Raw genomic sequence first — 19,204 nt, 5'->3', positions numbered from 1 at the left:
TGCTAAGATGGGAGCTGCACCATGAATTTTAGCTTTTTCTCTAAGGTACTGGCCACTGGTTAATTCCTTACCAGCTAACTTAAAAGATTTAATTTTTCCCTAAATGACAAGTTTGGGTGTACATTACTTCAACTTGGAGGACTTGTTTAGAACTGAAGAAGTCTCAGCCACCTGTGAGTCCTCAACTCCACAGACTCTCATTCCATCTCTGCATTCCACAGGTCAGATCCTTTGGATAAGAATTCTACCCCTGTTTATACTTAGATATTGTTTTCAATTAGCAATAATCGCGCCTCGGATAAACCTCATTGGCTACGATACTGCCACTGCGCAAAGCTTATACTTAGATATTGTAATGTGAACTCCTAACCTTGTCTTGAGGATGCTATTTCTGCTTTGTGATCCTTGCACCAATTTCTCCAGTTTCCCCTTGATTGCCAATTGAATTTTTGCGGAAGAAACTGAACATTGATGCAGCTAAGGATTTGTACTTAGGAAGCCAGTAGGTCAGGCAATTTATTGATTTTTTTTTTTAATATCAACTTTTGAGCTTTCTCAAAAATCTGGAGAAAATAATTAACATCTGTTGAATCCCATGAGTGTGCCATTTATTGTATGACTGGCTTACCTTAGCTCTTTTAATTTACCTTAGATTCTTTTTTGAAAGGGGATAAACAAATGTAAAATCATAGGCATCTGAAGCAACTTCTGGAGGTCATCTATTTCTTTTTACTTTACCTTTAAAATAGTGTATTACTGAGGCCATTTTACAAACCTGGGTTTCTTTGTACCACTGCAAAGTCTGATGTTTGAATATCAAGTTTAGAAAGCTATTTTAAATCAGTGAACGTGTGATGTTTTGACCACAATTCCTCTTTGAAATAACCGTACTTGGTTCATTACCAATGGATTTCAATTGACACTGTTTAAAAATTCAATTTTATATAAGAATATATATAATTCATGGAGATTTAATTTTGAAGCTGTTATTTTCTCTGCTCTAGTCTCAAGGTTAAAGCTGCTGTTCCCAAGCAGTCTGATTCAATGAATACTGCTGTGCATAGTGTATGGTACGCAGTAGACCAATAAAAACAATCTGATTGATCTATCTCGTTATGGACCTGATGGCTTCCAAAGCACTAGCTATAAAATAAGCTAACTGGAAAATCAAAGCTTTAGTGACCTCAGAGGACTCTTCATCACGTAGTGTAGTTTAAATCATGTTACTTTAAATTTAGATATCACATGCACAACACATTTTATATAACCAGAGAAAACTTGTAAACAGCATTTTATTTTCCACCTTTCCAGGCTGGAACACTGCACTAGTGAATAGCTTTCCAAGTACCAATCTTCTTTAAATGTTGAAGCTTTAGTTTTGGCTGGATTTTCAGGCTCTTGAGCCCTCTTTTCTACCACCTCTACTCTTCTTTAAATGCTTCCTTCCAAAAACACCCCACTAGTTCTCTCTATAAAGCTATCTCCCTAGTCAATTTATTTAACTGTAAAAATCATAAGTTTAATTCCAAGATTCTAACTTGGCAAAGGGATTGACAGATTTTTTTTTTTCTGTTTGTAGCTGAATATCTATAGGCTGGTAGAACAAAGAAAACAGTTCAGTGTGGTGAGATGGTTGTGGCTAGTTGGTTTCTTTCCCAGGAACTGTAGTAATTAGTGTAATAGCACAAGATAGTTATTAAGTTCTTGGTTGAGTCTAGTATACAGTCTTTAATGTATCCTTTTTCTCCTTCATAGCATTCTAACTTCCGTCCCCTCTAACATGCAATGTCCCGATGGTAGTCTCTCAATAACTAACAATTGTTCCTGCCTATATGTCAAGAACTGGGTTGCTTCCCTATGCTTAGAGATGTTATCTTATTTTTCAAAATTCTCTTATTATGTACCCCATTTTTAAGGACCATCTTCTCTACTAGATAAATATGAAACTGAATTGTAATGATATAGCAATGGATGGTGGTGGTATTCATTTATTAAAAAATGATATATTATGAACCAATCATTACACAAGTTACTGGGATATAGAAATGGAAGATTTACCACTCTTAAGAAATTTTTAATGTTAAGGGGAATATAAATAAGCAAACACTGAGATGACATAGAGGGGATTAATTACTATAGTAGAGGAAGGCACATATTGATAATGCACTAATAGACAACATTAACTGGGAGATTTCCTGGAGGTAGACAAAATAGACTTCGACAGTCTTAAAACACAAAGCAGCTTTAATTGGGTAACAAAGGAGAAGAGAGTTATCACAGCCAGAAGGACCGGGCATAGAAGATGAGAGAATGATGTTAGTAAGGGACCTATAATATGTTCAATACAGCCTGAGAATGTGATATAAGAGAAATGTTTGAGAAATGAAGGCTGGGAAGTTTTCAAAGGGTAACCACACAGACACTTGTATGTTGTACTAATAAATTTGAATCTAGTCAGCAACAACTCCAGAATCAGGTTAAGTTTAAATCCTAGGGCTTACTGGCTCTATACTATGGTCAGGTTACTCAAGCTCTCTGTGCATCAGTTACCTGATTTGTAAAGTGGAAGTAGTAATAGAACCTACCTCTTACAGTTAATGTGAGAAATGGGTTAATGCATATATAACTATTAGATCAGGAACTGTCCTATAGCAATCACTCAATAAATTATCACCATAAAAACAAAGACACATTGAAAAGAACTCCCTTAATCAAATATGTCTAAGCATGAGTCCCTTTTGATCAAATCTGTTTTTTTTTTTTTAGATATACATCTGGCAGCAGTAAGCAAAATGGATTGTATATGACAGAGCTTAAACTAGAAACAGGGAAACCAGGCATTTGAGGTTTATTGGTTGAGAGGTGTTGCAAAGATAGCAGGGTATTAGTACTAAAGTGCAGGCAGAGGAAAGAGACAAATAAAATAGATTTTAATGAGGAGATTTTATGTGATAAGATTATTGACTAAGTGTATGGAATAACCAAGACTACCTACAATGATTCTGACTGGATGCTGGTCTCTTTCACTAAATTAGGGAATGCAGAAAGGAGAAAGCTGGGCTGAGGAGACCACTGAGTCTATGCCAATGTATATTGACAGCTAGACAATAGGTTTGGAGCTCAAAAGAGATCCTGGACAGTCATCAGTAAATATAAGGGTTAGATAAAATCACAAGGTGGATCATCAAAGGAATATGCGTACTGAAAGAAGAGTGGAGAGTCTATGATGGAATACTTAGGCAGTACTAATACAATAATCATACAACATTATTCTTAAGGGATGGGAATAAAAGGAAGCACCACTTTCACCTTAAAATGTGAATCAGAAAGCCCCACTGGCTTTGATCAGGACATTCCAGTAGCTTTCTATTACAACTGGTGTAAAATCCAAACTCCTTATGTGCTACTGTTTCCACCTTGCTGCTCCTTGATCACCCTGCTTCAGCTATGCCACTCTTCTATCTCTTCTTCAAACACATCAAGTGTGTTCAAAGCTCAGGCCATTTGACTTGCTGCTGCTCTTGCCAGGAGTGCCTTCTACCACATTTTCTGAACTTTCTCAGCTCAAATAGAACTTAGAGAGGCTTTCTCTTACCTACCTATTTAAAATCATCCTTCATGCACATTTCCCTTGTCCAGTCATTCTCTATCAAACAACCCAGTGTGTTATCCTATTATCCAACAATCTTGTTTGTCTGTTACTCCTTTGTCATCTGTTTTCCCACAGTTGAATGCAACCTTCATGAGAGCAAGAACTTCCTCTATCTTGTTCACCACTGGATCTCCTGGGCTTAGAATGTATCTGGTGCATAAAAGAGGAAAAACCAGGAAAACATTATATTACAGCATTCAGAAGGAAGACTAATGATGCATAGAAACAATAGTTTTTGTTGAATTTAGTAAAAGCCAGAGATGATACTGGTAGGAGTAGTTTCAGTAGAATATTAAAAGCAGAATTTAAATACATAGGCTTGAGAAAAGAAAGCAAATGATGGAAGAAAACAAATGGATTCTATCCTTTTGAGAAGTTGGACTGCACAGAAAGGAAGGAGGCAAATATTTAGAAAAGTGGCTTTTTTTTTGTTTTGTTCAGTTGGCCACTGTATAGTAAATCATTAGTTTTTGATAAAGTGTTCAATAATTCACTAGTTACGTACAACACCCAGTGCTCATCAGAAAAGATAAAAAGTGGCTTTTTAAAAGTAAACACAGGGGTGCCTGGGTGGCTCAGTTGGCTAAGGGTCTGCCTTAGGCTTAGGTCATGATCCCAGAGTCCTGGGATCCAGAGCCCCCCATCCCCCGGCCCAGGGTCAGGCTTCTGGCTCAGGGGGAGTCTGCTTCTCTCTCTCTCTCCCCCCTGCTCCTTCCCCCTTGCTTGCTCGCTCTCTCTCCCTCTCAAATAAATCTTTAAAAAAAAAACAAAGATAATTTTGAATGTTTTGTGTTTAGGGAAAATGAGCCAGTAGAGCCAAAGTGACTTTGAGTCTTGGCTTCATATCAAAATCACCTGAAGAGCTTTTAAATATGATAATGCCCAGGCTACACTTCCCACTAATGACATAGAAATATTTGGAAGTGAAACACAGCAACACAACTAAAGCAACCAGTTTTTAAGTTCTCCATGTGATTCCAATCTGAAGTCAAGTTTGAGTACTGCTGCAGGAGAATGGCTTGTTAGGAATTCAGGAGAGAGAAGAGATAACTGATAAATGATAAATGTTCATGAAGACTGGAGAAAAATGAAACTCATATGACAGGAGGAGAAGTTTGCCCTGAAAAGGAGGCTATAAGGACATAAATAGAGAGGAGGTTCCAATTTGTTTTCAGTGGCAGGAGGAATTGAGACGTTGAGGAATTTCTTATCTCCTAGCTTCTGTTTTGCTGTAAAGAGACAGGTGAAGTTGTATATTGAGATTTAGAGTAAGTGATGGTAGAGACTGGTGAGGCTCCTACTAGCTGTTGTGAGGAGTTAGATAATAATATGACCACACAGCAGCGAGATCCTATTGAGATATTATTGACCCTTTCTTGGGGGCTAACTCAAAATTACTGTTACTTTTTCCTTTAATTTGCATTTAATTAAATCGATTCAAAATGATCAGTGGTCCAGAAACCAGAGAGCTCGGTATTACAGGGCCTAGGATTCACAGAGAAAAAAGTGAATATGGAAAGGGCCCAATTGTGGAATGAGTAGTATCAAAGATGTGAACATCTTCAAATGTCTTAAACAAGAATGAATGGATTTTCAGGCCTTGTGGCAGGAATTGTATTTTGGACCACAAGAGTTATTTTCAAGCAGCTGTTAGTCCCCTTTCTCTTCAATAGATTGAAAGTGGGAAGTAGACGAGTATTATTCTAGTTTACATCTGTTGTGCTTAGGGCCTTGCCATGTTTAGAACATCGGAAGTATGCCACAGGCTTTGACCAGGGCTTCTGCCTATGTGACCTGTGATTTCATGTTTTTGATATCTAAGTGTTTCTTAGTTCTATCCTTTTATAATTGCATCTGGCCCTGATACTGGTTTTTCAGCACTTTGACTCCAGTATATCTTGTTGTTTTCATCATGATTAAATGTATACCTTTCCTGGTAGGTAAAACTTTAAGGGTAGGCCATTTTAGGAAAACTACCATGCAACCAACTCTAATTACAATCCAGTTGAATAAAACATATTCTCTTTAATTTACTTTTTCTTTTTTTAAATAAGCTTGTCACAGGTAGACAGATCTTTATTTTGTTTCTGTTAAGGTCTGGGTCATAGTCTGATATACCTAACAGATAAAGATTTCAAGTATGAGTACAGCCATCCCATTAGAGTTTTTAAATATTTCTTCATTATTTTTTATTGTGATTGTCTTGTAAAAATATTATACTTTCATTGTGGCAAGATAGAATTGTTTTATGGTAAACACAAAACCACTTTTCACCAGTTTTTTTAAAAAATTAAACAGCTGGTAAGTAGAAACACTCAATAATCGCATTTGTTAACTATTTAAATAAGGGGAAACAAATTTATTAAGGTAGATATTAGAGGAACCTTCTTAAATTCAGTACCCAATAATATGATGAAAAATTACTGTGGCAGTGAAGCCAAGGTATTACTACTGGAGGCAGTTATAGTGCTTCTATAGCTCTTTGACTCGAGAGGAGAAAGGTGCAAAACAAGCTAGACTCTCCATAGTATGAAGGATGGAGAAATGGAGAAAGACAGGAGCAGCTCAGCTAGTTGCTGTCCAACTAATAAGGTTGCACAACTAAAGCAACCAGTTGTCCCCAGGCAGAGTTCAGAGAACATAGCAAGTTTAGGCGTGATTCCAGAAGGACGTCCAATATGATGACCAAGGTCCGTTAGGGAAGAGTTATGGTCAGGAAAACAATTCAGAATCAGTAGGCAAATGGTAAGCCATGGGAGCTCTGGCAAATGCCACAGTTGTCTCTGCATGCCACCATCCGCGGACAGGCAACAATAGTTTTGAAGAAAGAAAAGGATGGATATTTGTGGGGTCCAAGGCCCTAGAGGTATTTTTGCCTTTAGTGCCTTGAGTGCTGATCACTCCCAGCTGGAAGTGCTTATCAGATCTCAAGCTATTCTTAGGAAACTTGAGTTGGTAAGATAATTGTTAAGAGTTGTATCTTTTATGTTAATGCTGTCAGGACTGATGATTGTGGCCTTAAGTGTCATATGGAGGCAAAATAAATTCAAACTGCCAACTGTTGGAATGAATTCTGAATTTTAAAGAATGTAGAAACCAATTAGTCTTTCAAAAGAAATCTTTTCTGAATAGGTGTTAAAAATTTGCTATCTGCAAAAAATCCAAGTTATGGATCCCTGATTCAACCTGCTTTTGTATTTGAGTGCCATTCATCATTGCTGCTTGGTGTTGGGGTTTTGTCAGCACATTATTAATAAACCAAAGTAGTTAAGAACCACATTAGTTTGATTGCTGTTTTGGAGTTTGTACTGCAGAAAATAACTGTTTAGGCAGGAATCAAAGACCCAACTGCTTCTAATCTTGTCTTTCTCTCCTTGTCAACACTCACCTTGTAAAAATGCACCCACACGCACATGACCATCTTACCTTGGAACTAACAAATGCAAAACCTGACGTGTTCTAGTTACTCAATTCTGACAGTACTTTCCACTTTGCATCAATATTTTCTTGGTCATTAGTTAATATTGGGTTTAGTTTTAATAGTTACTAAAAGAATTGACACATATTTAGAGGTGTTTTCTTTTCCAGTGTCAACTTGATTTTAAATTAGGAGCCTTTCTCAAAGAAAATAAATAAAATACGGGATTGTCTTAATTGATGTGTTACCCTGTAAATTCTGCCTAAAAAATCACAAGATTTTATTGGGATTTATATATGTATGAGTTATAGAAAAATTAAAATAAGAAAATACTATTGTTTATGGAAGCCCAATTTAGTAGAATATATCTTTTAATCTGAACAAACTCCATTGATAATTTGAAATTCTAACTTTTGAACTTCACACATAAATCTTTTCAAGTGAGTTTTTTAAAATAATGCCATTTTTTCTATTCTTTACTCCTTTCTTTGATGTGTATCTGTCAAATACTAAACAGAATTATCTCTGGAAAATTTTAACTGCTATTGGTGAAAGCCCAACCTTACCAGGTTTTGTAAGTTTCTTTTCTGGGCATATCTGGAGTGGTAATTTGGAAAGTAAAAGTGTCAATTATTCCGTGATAATTTTCTGTAATTTGGAAGTAAGCCAGTGTAGTTAAATACATGTATGATTACAAAAACACCAAATCCTCGGAAAGAGTGGTAGGGCATATTCCCCTACTAGGGTTTTCAACCATAAATAAACAAAATATTGGAGAAAATATCTTCTTCTTTTGCCCAATTTTTCCCTTTTATAAGCTATCAGTTTAATTAACTTAATAGAGATGTCTTTATATTTGTAGACTTTGATCAAAAGCATCAATAATGGATAGAAAAAAAAATACTTCCTAAAATACACTAGATCTTAAAATAATTTAACACTAATATCACTTACTGTGTATTAGGCAGCGTTTGAAGTGTTTGATCAATGTTAACTCAGTTAATCCTCACTAAAACCCAATGAAATATATGCTATTATTATCTCCATTTTATACATTAATAAACTGAAGAGTAGAGAGGTTAGGTAACTTCCCAGTCACAGAGCCCAGGCTAATTTATATGAGATTATATCAATGGGCTATACATGAGATAGGATTAAATGATATTGAAAAAACATCAGGTCATATTTTGATTCTATGATAGAAGAGAAGCACTTAATTTTAATTGGAATTTAAGATATATATAACTTAGACATGGAACTTTGAATTGGTGTTTAAATTACCGATGTATAATATTCATACTTATTTAATACAATATGCACAAGTTTGCTTAAGGCCTTTCCCTTCAATCCAGCTATTGCTATGAACTGTGCCCCCATCCCAACTGGAACAAATAATGGCTGACTTGAACTCAGCATACGGAGAATGAGGCTTTATCTAGTATCCATGATTGGTTCCCACAAAGAATAAAATGAGCTAACCAGCTTCAAAGTCATAGAAGACTTTTGAATAAAGGAAGCAGCATGTACAGCTGTAGCTAATTACAAATTTGGGCTTCACTTTTGTTAACAGCAGACTAATGTTTGCATACAAAGCACTTGTTGTAAATAAATAGCTTTAATAAGTGGGAAAAAAAAGACAGTAAGCAGTACAATGCCAGGAGTAATTACAGCTATGTTTGCAAAAGCGACAAATGCAGTATATAATTATCTTAATATGAAAAATGGAGATTATCTCATATTTTAAGCTCTTTATTAGGAATAATTCTAACATTTGAATATTCCAGTATTTGAACAGTTGTCTGTTTCTTCATATGCTCCCTATGTAACACATAGGAATACAAAATAATATGGCTTAATTTTCTTCATATGCTCCCTTATGTAACACATAGGAATACAAAATAATGAAATATGATATTTGAAAACATACTTGATTGGATATTCATAGCTTTTTGTTTGGTGTGATATACCAACTCAACTAAGGATAATATTGAAGACTCTTGAGAGCTTATCTTGTTCATGTCAAGTGAGACTATTCATAAGCCATCCTCTTTACTATTCTCCCCTCCCAAATAAAGGTTCCAACACCTTTTTTTCTTCTTTTTTTAAATTTTATTATGTTAATCACCATACATTACATCATTAGTTTTTGATGTAGTGTTCCATGATTCATTGTGTATAACATCCAGTGCTCCATTCAGTACATGCCCTCTTTAATACCCGTCACCAGGCTAACCCATCCCCCTCCCCCTGCTTCCCTCTAGAACCCTCAGTTTGTTTCTCAGAGTCCATAGTCTGTCATGGTTCCTCCCCAACTCCGATTTCCCCCCTTCATTTTTCCCTTCCTGCTATCTTCTTTTTTTTTTTTTTTAACATATAATGTATTTTGTTTAGGAGGTGCAGGTTTGTGATTCAACAGTCTCACACAATTCACAGTACTTACCATAGCACATACCCTCCCCAATGTCTATCACCCAGCCACCCCATGCCTCCCACCTCCCACCACTCCAGCAACCCTCAGTTTGTTTCCGGAGATTAAGAATTCCTCATATCAGTGAGATCATATGATACATGTCTTTCTCTGATTGACTTATTTCGCTCAGCATAATACCCTCCAGTTCCATCCATGTTGTTGCAAATGGCAAGATTTCATTCCTTTTGATGGCTGCATAATATTCCTATATATATCTCTATATATCTATATATCTATACACACACACACATATATATATACACACACACCACATCTTCTTTATCCATCCGTCAATGGACATCTTGGCCAACAATTTTTATTTTGCCATGATAACTGCAGTGTAGAGCTACTGCATTACAAGACTGATAGAGAAACCAAAAACAGCACAATACTTGTGGAGTCACAGAGAGGGATACTATAATCCTCTGAATTAGTCCCTGTCCTGAGAGGTGAACAAGAATTGATAGAGAAGATAATTGTACATCAACTGTCATGTAATGGTGATCATAACTTAAATGAATTTGACATCCAGATAAGAGAAGGAAAGATCCAAAATCATTGGTAAAGTCCTATGTTTGTCCACACAAAAACCTGCACACAAATGTTTATAGCAGCTTTATTCATAATTGCCTAACTTTGGAAGCAATCACAATGTCTCTCAAGAAATGATAAAGGAATTTTGGTACATCCTTACAATGGAATATTATGGAATATTATTCAGCAATAAAAAGAAAGGCACTATCTTGCCATGAAGAGACATGGAGGATCCTTAATTGCATACTACAGAATCAAGATGTCAGTCTAAAAGGCTGCATATTCTATTTTACGACTTGAGTGACTTTTGGGAAAAGGCTAAATCATGGAGACAGATCAGTGGTTGCCAGGGGGTTCAGGGAGTGGGAGAAGGGGATGAGTAGATGAAGTACAAGGCATTTTTAGGGCAGTGAAGCTATTCTGTATGATACAGTAATGTTGGATATATGACATTCTATATTGAAACCCTATAGAGGGACGCCTGGGTGGCTCAGTCCGTTAAGGAGCTGCCTTCGACTCAGGTCATGATCCCAGGGTCCTGGGATCAAGCCCTGCATCAGGCTCCCTGTTCCGCGGGGAGCCTGCTTCTCCCTCTCCCTCTGCCTGCTGCTCTCCCTGCTTGTGCTCGCTCTGTCAAATAAATAAAATCTTTAAAAAAAAAAAAACACACACACAACCCTATAGAATGTTCAATACAAAGAGTGAAGCCTAATATAAGCTATGTATTTTAGTTAATAATAGTGTTTCGATTTTGGCTCACCAATTGTAACAAATGGACCACACTAATGCAAGATGTTAATAATAGGGGAATCTGTGTGTGTGTCTGCAGTGTTGGGGCGGGTAAAGGAGTATATGAGAAGTCTGTATTTCCACTCAGTTTTTTCGTGAACCTACAATTGCTCTAAAAAAAAAAAAAATGGAGTCTTTCAATTTAAAGAAAAATGGAAAGGGCGATTACTTAAAAATAACAGGAAGTCTGAAGTTACCTTACTAAACAAGGAAATCAATTTAAAATCATTTCTGGTGAGTGTTGCCTAACATTTCCTCCTAAATTCACATTAAGTTTATTTTTAATTACAGAAAAAAGATTAACATTTAAAACACTGAGAATGAGTATTGAGTTTATTCAGTATTCTATTAATATTCTTCTGTTGCCAGAAGCTGTCACTACATTTTGTTACTAGCCTTTTGTTAGGTAAAAGCTCAGGGAAACTGGAAAAAGAAAAAAATCATACATTTATTATTTTTGCCTGGAAGTAAGGAGGCAAAGGGAAGAGGTACTACTGATAAAAGTAACAGGTGTATTTTAAATTAGACACCAAAATCAAATAATATTTAAAGATACCTTTAAACTAAAGCAATTATGTAAAACTAGATGATAAAGAGAAGAAAATTTATACTCAGGAAAACAGAAATACCATTATACTGAAAGTTTGCCTTAATTTTTAATAGGAATGTTGTAAAGAAAAATTTCAGTTCAAAAGTAGCCTAAAACAGATAGGGTTGCAGTACTAGATTACAAATTAGTATATGGACAGGCTGTTCTAGACCTAATTAGTAAACTAAATGAAGACTGATTACCTGGGCTGTATGATACCGTTCTTAAAGTTGTAAAGGAAATCTTTTGGTTGATAATAAATTATTATTCTTTATTTTTTTTTAAGATTTTATTTATTTATTTGAGAGAGAGCACATGAGAGGGGGGAGGGTCAGAGGGAGAAGCAGACTCCCTGCCGAGCAGGGAGCCCAATGCGGGACTCGATCCAGGGACTCCAGGATCATGACCTGAGCCGAAGGCAGTCGCTTAACCAACTGAGCCACCCAGGCGCCCAATAAATTATTATTCTTTAAAATAGCAACAAGCACACTGAGCTACAGAATACCAATTCGTAGGGTGGCCAGATAAAATTCAAGATCCTAATGAGATCTAATTTCAAGTAAAGATGTTATTTTTCTCTTTAATATAAATATATCCCATGAAATATTTGGAGGCATATTTATGCTAAAATTTATCCTTAAAATTTAGCTGGCTTTATTTTCATTTGTTAAATCTGACAACTCAACACTTTGCCAATCTTGTACATTTATAAGCCTTGAAGAGGCTACAATTTAACAATTTAGTTTCATTTTACACATAATTTTTGTAACTGTCAAAAATCAAAGAAATGATAATGGAATACTCAAATATGCACTAATTTTTTGAAAGCTTACTTAAAAGAATCTGTGTTAAGCTATACTGGTAAATAAAGATTGTCTTTATAGAAGATATGCAGGGGAAGCCCAGGCAGAGATTGTAACAACCTAACTATTTTTAATTTGATCGATATTTCATACAAACAGGCAACTGTTGCAGGTGATTGATAGGAACTTTCAAGAAATCTTTGATAAATGTTCACAGCAAAGGCTATTTAAATAAAAAATAGATGTCAGAAGCTAGGGGGGGAATATTTTACAAAGAGGAATCAAATAGAAAGGATAAATAGACACTTCTCTGGCAGGAGCAGTATAAGTATCAGCAGAAATTCACCAGAGATAACAATTTGGCCAGTTTTATTTAGCATTCATATGCACTATCTGTTAGAGGAAATGCACAATAAAATTCCCAACTTTGACTGAAATGCCAAGCTGTTGAGAATAACCAGGATATCTTCAGGATCCTGTAAGAGTAGTCAAAACATGGTAAATAAATTCCAGTATTGGACATCTCAGTGCAATGCCTTATACATAAACACCGACTTAAACAGTATTTTTAGGTTGGTGGTCTCCAAACTACTCATTTTTTAAGGGTGTTTGGAAGAGTCATGGCAAGTCCCTGAATAAAATCAGCGCTCAATATTCCTGTGACCAGAAATGCCCCACACAATTTTTAATAACATGAGGTAAAGTATTACACAGAAAATTTAAAATATTATTCCATATTTATGTTAATTCTATTTTTTTAAAAGATTTTATTTATTTGACAGAGACACACAGCGAGAGAGGGAACACAAGCAGGGGGAGTGGGATAGGGAGAAGCAGGCTTTCCGTGGAGCAGGGAGCCCAATGTGGGGCTCGATTCCAGGACCCTGGGATCATGACCTGAGCCGAAGGCAGACGCTTAACAACTGAGCCACCCAGGTGCCCCCATATTTATGTTAATTCTAGTAAATTTATATCTGCATTTTGATTCAGGCCAATACAACTAAAGAAAAATTTAATGAAATTGGAGTTTGTCCAAGAAATTAGGGATGGTCCAAGGATTCGACATTGCTGTTGCATATGAGAGAATTTTCTTCTTTTTTAATACTAATTTCCATTCCATTTTCTTTATCCATTCATCTCTGATGGGCATTTAAAGTGCTTCCATGTGTTGACTATTGTGAATAATGCTGCAGGAAACATGGGAAGTCAGATATCTTCAAGATCTTGATTTTAATTCTTTGGGATATATACCTAGAAGTTGGATTGCTGCATTACATGGTAGTTCTATTTTTAATCTTTTGAGGAACTTTTGTACTGTTTTCCATAGTAGCTACACCAGTTTACATTCCCACCAGCTGTACTTAATGATTCCCTTTACTCCACATCCTTGTCAATGTTTATTATCTTTCGTGTTTTGATAATAGCCATGCTAGCAGGTGTAAGGTGATTTGTCATCATTACATTTTGATTTGCATTTCTCTCAAGCTTAATGATACTGAGCACCTTTACAAATACCTGTTGGTATTTTATTTAACTTCTTTGGAGAACTATCATTCAGACCCTTTGCCATTTTAAAAAATTGGATTATTATTTTTCTATGAAATTATAGGAGTTCCTTCTATGCTTTGGATGCTAACTCTATCATATAAATGGTTTGCAAATATATTCTCTCATTCCATAGGTTGCCTTTCATTTTATTATACTCTTTGCTGTGCAAAAGATTTTTAGATTAACATAATCCCATTTGTCTGTTTTTGCTTTTGTTCCTTATGCTTTTGGCATCATACCCAAGACATCATTGCCAGAGTCACTCTGAAGAAGATTTTCTTCTGTTTTCTTCTAGGAGTTTTATAGTTTCAGGTCTTAACATTTAAGGCTTTATTTCATTTGAGTTGATTTTTGTGTGTGGTAAAGAGTAAAGGTTCAATTTAATTTTTTTGCAAGTGAATATGAAGTTTTATCAGCACCATTTTTTGAAAAAACCATCCTTGTCCCATACATAGTCTTGGCACCATTGCTGAAATTTATTTGACCATGTATGTGGAGGTTTATTTCTGGGTTCTCTATTCTGTTTTATTGGTCTATATGTCTATTGTTAGATTAGTATCACTGTTTTGGTTACTGTAGCTTTGTAATGTGTTTTGAAATCAGGAAGTGTGAGCTCTCCAGCTTTGTTCTTCTTTCTCAAGATTGTTTTGACTATTCAAGGTCCTTCACGGTTCCATATAAATTTTAGGATTGTTTTTTCTATTTCTGTGAAAAATAACATTGGAATTTTGATAGAGGTCACTTTGGGTAGTGTGGGCATTGTAACAATATTAAGTCTTTCAATTGTGAACGTGGGACATCTTTCTCATTTTTTTGTATCTTCTTAAATTTCTTTGACGGATGATTTATAGTTTCATGCATAGAAGCATTTCACCTCCTTGGTTAAGTTTATTCCTAAGTGTTTTATTCTTCATGATACTATTGTAAATAGGATTATTTCCTTAATTTCCAGATTGCTTTTTTGTTGCAACTGATTTTTTTTAATTTTTTTATTTTATTATGTTATGTTAATCACCATACATTACATCATTAGTTTTTGATGTAGTGTTCCATGATTCATTGTTTGCGTATAACACCCAGTGCTCCATGCAGTATGATGATTTTGTGTACTGCCACTTTCATTGATTAGTTCTGACATTTTTATTTTGCTTGGTGGAATCTTTTAGGTTTTCTATATAATGTGACAGCTTATCATCTGCAAACAGAGATTTGGGTTTGGATGACATATCTTTTCTTGCTTAATTTTTTTGTCTAGGACTTCTGGTACTATGTTGAATAGAAGTTGTGAGAGAGGGCATCCTTGTTCCTGATCTTAGAAGAGAAAGACACTTTCAGGATTTCATTGGTGAGTACATATCCCCTGTGGGCACAGTATATATGACCTTTATTACTAAGTAATTTCCTTCTATTTCTTGTTTGCTGAGCATTTTTTATCATGGGTATTTACTTTTTTCAATTGTTTTTTCTGGACCTGTTGAGGTGATCATATGATTTTTATCTTCCATTCTGTTAATGTGGTGGATTATATTGCTTAATTTTCATATGTGTCCCTGGGTTACATATCACTTGATCATGATGTATGATTCTTTTAATGTGCAGGTGAATTCAGTTGGCTAATATCTTGTTGAGGATTTTTCCATCCATATTTATCAGGAATAGTGACCCCTAGTTTTCTTTTTCTTGTAGTGTCCTTATCTGGATTTTATATGAGGGTAATCAATCCTGGCCCTATAATTATTTTGGAAGTTTTTGCTTCTCTTTAATTTTTGCAAGAGTTTGAGAAGGATTGGTGTTAATTATTTAAAATTTGTTAGAATTCACCTTGAACCTTCTGGTCCTGGTATTTTCTTTTTTGGGGAGGTTTTGTTTACTGATTCACTCTTCTTATGAGTTATAGGTCTGTTCAGATTTTTGGGTTTTTTTTACAATTCAGTCTTGGTAGGTTGTGTATTTCTTAGAATTTATCCATTTCTTCTATGTTGTCTAATTTGTTGGTGTATAATTGTTCATAATAGCCTCTTTTAAAAAAATTCTGTGACATCAATTGTAATGTTTCCTAGTTAGTTTCTGATTTTGAGTCTTCTTTTTCTTATTCTAGCTAAAGTTTTGTCAATTTTGTCGATATTTAAAAAAAACTCCTAGTTATTTTTCTGTTTTTCTATTTTCTGTTTGATTTATTTCTGCTCTAAAGTTTATCATTTCCTCTGATCTGTTTGGCCTTAGTTCTTTACTTCTTTGAGGTGTAAAGTTAGGTTTGTATTTGAAATCTTTCTTCTTTTTTAATCAAGGTACTTATTGCTATTAACATCGCTCAATAATACTTTTGCTGTAACCAAGAAAGTATGTTTTCATTTTTGTCTTGAGATATTTTTTAATTTCTCTTTTGATTCTACTTTTATGTTTGATCAAGAGTATGTTGTTTAAAATTTAAAAATAAAAAACTAGAGTATATTTAATTTCTATATATATGTGAAATTTTAATTTTTAAAATATTACTGATTTTTAATTTCATTCCAGTTTGGTTGGAAAAATACTTGAGATAATTTGTCTTAAAATTTATTAAGACTTCTTTTGTGACCTAATATGTCTCCTATAGAATTTTCTGTATGTGCTATAGAAGAATGTGTATTTTGAGGCTCTGGGGTACAATGTTCTGTGTAAGCCTCATATCCATTTGATCTATAGTGTTGGTCAAGTCTGGTGTTTCCTGACTGATCTTCTGTGTGGATGTTGTATACACTATTGAAAGTGAGGTAATGAAATCTCCCATATGTATTGTATTGCTGTGTATTTCTCCCTTCAGATCTGTCAGTGTTGCTTTATATACCTATCTTATATATTAACTTAATCTAATGTTGGGTGCATATGTGTTAATAATTGTTATAGCTTCCTGTTGAATTGACTCTTTTATAATTATATAACGACCTTCTTTCTCTCTTTGGACATTTTTTCCTTCAACTCTATTTTGTCTGATAGAAGTATGGCCACTCCTTCCTTTTGCTTATCATTTTCATACAGTATCTTTTTCTATCTCTTCATTTTCAGGCTATGGCTGTTCTTTTTTTTTTTTTTTAACCTTATTTTAATTAAATTCAATTAATTAACATAGTGTATCATTAGTTTCAGATGTAAAGTTCAGTTATTCATCAATTGCATATAACACGCAGTGCTCGTTACATCACATGGCCTCCTTAATGCCCATCATCCAGTTACTCCACCTCTCCACCCACCTCCCCTTCAGCAGCCCTCAGCTTGTTTCCTATAGGCTATGGCTGTTTTTAAATCTAAAGTGACTCCTGGGGTGCCTGGGTGGCTCAGGTGGTTAAGTGTCTGCCTTTGGCTCTGGTCATGATCTCCAGGTCCTGGGATTGAGCCTGTTCAGTGGGGGGTCTGCTTCCCCCTCTTCTTTGCCCCTTCCCCCACCTTGTGTGCTCTCACGTGCACTCTCTCAAATAAATAAAATATTTTAAAGTTTTTTTATTTATTTATTTGAGAGAGAGAGAATGAGAGAGAGCACATGAGAGGGGGGAGGGTCAGAGGGAGAAGCAGACTCCCTGCTGAGCAGGAAGCCCGATGCGGGACTCGATCCAGGGACTCCAGGATCATGATCTGAGCCGAAGGCAGTTGCTTAACCAACTGAGCCACCCAGGCGCCCATAAATAAAATATTTTAAAAAAATAACGTGGCTGTCCTGTAGACAGCATATAGATGGATCTTATTGTTATATCCATTCAGCCAACTGTTTTTTTATTGTGGAGTTTAAATCACCTACATTTAAAGTAATTATGGGTAGGTAAGAACTTATTATTTGCACTTTGTTAATCATTTTCTATCTGTTTTGTGGTTCTTCTGTTGCTTCTTCTCTTGCTGTTTTTTTGTGATTTGGTGACTTTTTAAATATATATTGGTATTCTTTGATTCCTTTCTAGTTTTCTTTTGTGCATCTTCTTTAGGTATTTTCTTTGTGGTTACCCCAAGGCTTACAAAAAAGATAATAGTTTTAACAATCTAGTTTAAGCTGATAATAACTTCAATTACAAACAAGGACTCTATATCTTTGTTTCTCCCTTCATAATACAATTTGTATATTGTGACATCAATAACATCTTTATATGTCCATTAACACATTTTATAGTTACAGTTATTAACAGTACTGTAGTCTTCTAACTCTTATACTAGGATTAAAAGTGCTCAGTGTGTCATCTTTACATAGTATTTTATTCTGTATTTATATATTTACCTTTAATAGTGAGATTTATATTTCCATATCCTATTGTATTGCTCTTTATGATCCTTTTGTTTCAACTTGAAGAAATTTCTTTAGCACGTCTTGTAAAGCAGTGGTTACAAACTCCTTCAGTTTTGTTTTTCTGGGAAAGTCTACTTCTTCATTTTTAAAAGACAATTTTTACTAAGTATAGTTTGTATTCTTGGTTGGCAGTTTTTTTTCTTTTCTTTTAGCACTTTGACTATATCATCCCATTTTCTTCAATTCCAGAATTTGTTTGATTCTTTTTTAGTATTGCTGTCTCTTTGTTGAATGGTGAGACATAAATGGACTCCTCAGGTAATGCCTTGAAAGACTGAGGGAATTGGATGCCTACTTCACTCTCGCTTTCCCCTGCAGGAAAGATAACTGGCCAAGAGGGTCTCTCTCAGCATTGTGTTGTGTTGGCTTGGGGAAGGCTTGTTGGGGGTAAAGTGAAACTTCACCCTTTTCAATGTGGCTCTTTTTGAATTTTCTATTCTATCAGCATGTTGGAACTTCTCAAATTTACTCCAGAGCTCTTACAAAGGTATTTTCATCTGTGGATAGTTGTTGAGTTTGATTTCTTTGGAAAGTCTACTGCTGGGAACTCTTTTTCCACCACATTACTGATTTTACTTCTTGCCGTCTTGCCAATTGGGTTATATTGATGCTTAATATATTTCATTGTTAATCATTTGCCAAGTGTATACGTTCTCTTAAATCTATCATTTGTCATAATTAATTAGAATTTTGTTTGTTGTATTGAAGTTTTGAATTTATTAAAATCAAATGTATCAAACTTTTTTATACCTTTTTTTTTTTTGCTGTTTGTGTTTTGTTGAGATCTTTTATTTTCTTGAGATAACATTCTATAAAGTGATTCTAGTTTCTTTCAGAAATATAAGTTTTTAAGTATTGATTCACCTGGATTTTATCTTTGCAAATTATGTTTGGTGGGCTGTACAGTGTAATACATCCAAACAGGATTGTTAAATCTTCCTAGTAAATTATGTCTTTTAATATTACCACTTTGAAAGCCTAATAGTGCTTTTTGTACCCTAAGTCTGCATTATCATCTGTGAATATACTTGTCACTATTTTCTTCTACTTAACTGTTTGCCTCTTATATATCATATATTCCCCTCATAAATG

General features: G+C 35.0%; 1 pseudogene; it reads right to left on the bottom strand.

The window, feature by feature from the left end:
• Nucleotides 1-256: 256 nt before the first annotated feature.
• LOC123862797 (U4 spliceosomal RNA) lies at nucleotides 257-338 on the bottom strand (annotated as a pseudogene).
• Nucleotides 339-19,204: the final 18,866 nt, after the last annotated feature.

Source organism: Mirounga angustirostris, unplaced genomic scaffold (assembly GCF_029215605.1).
Source record: "Mirounga angustirostris isolate CCGP_5_RB_7025 unplaced genomic scaffold, mMirAng1.0.hap1 SCAF_9, whole genome shotgun sequence".
Classification (NCBI taxonomy): Eukaryota; Metazoa; Chordata; class Mammalia; order Carnivora; family Phocidae; genus Mirounga; species Mirounga angustirostris.
The sequence above is the reverse complement of the archived record's forward strand: the minus strand, read 5'-3'. Positions and strand labels throughout refer to the sequence as shown.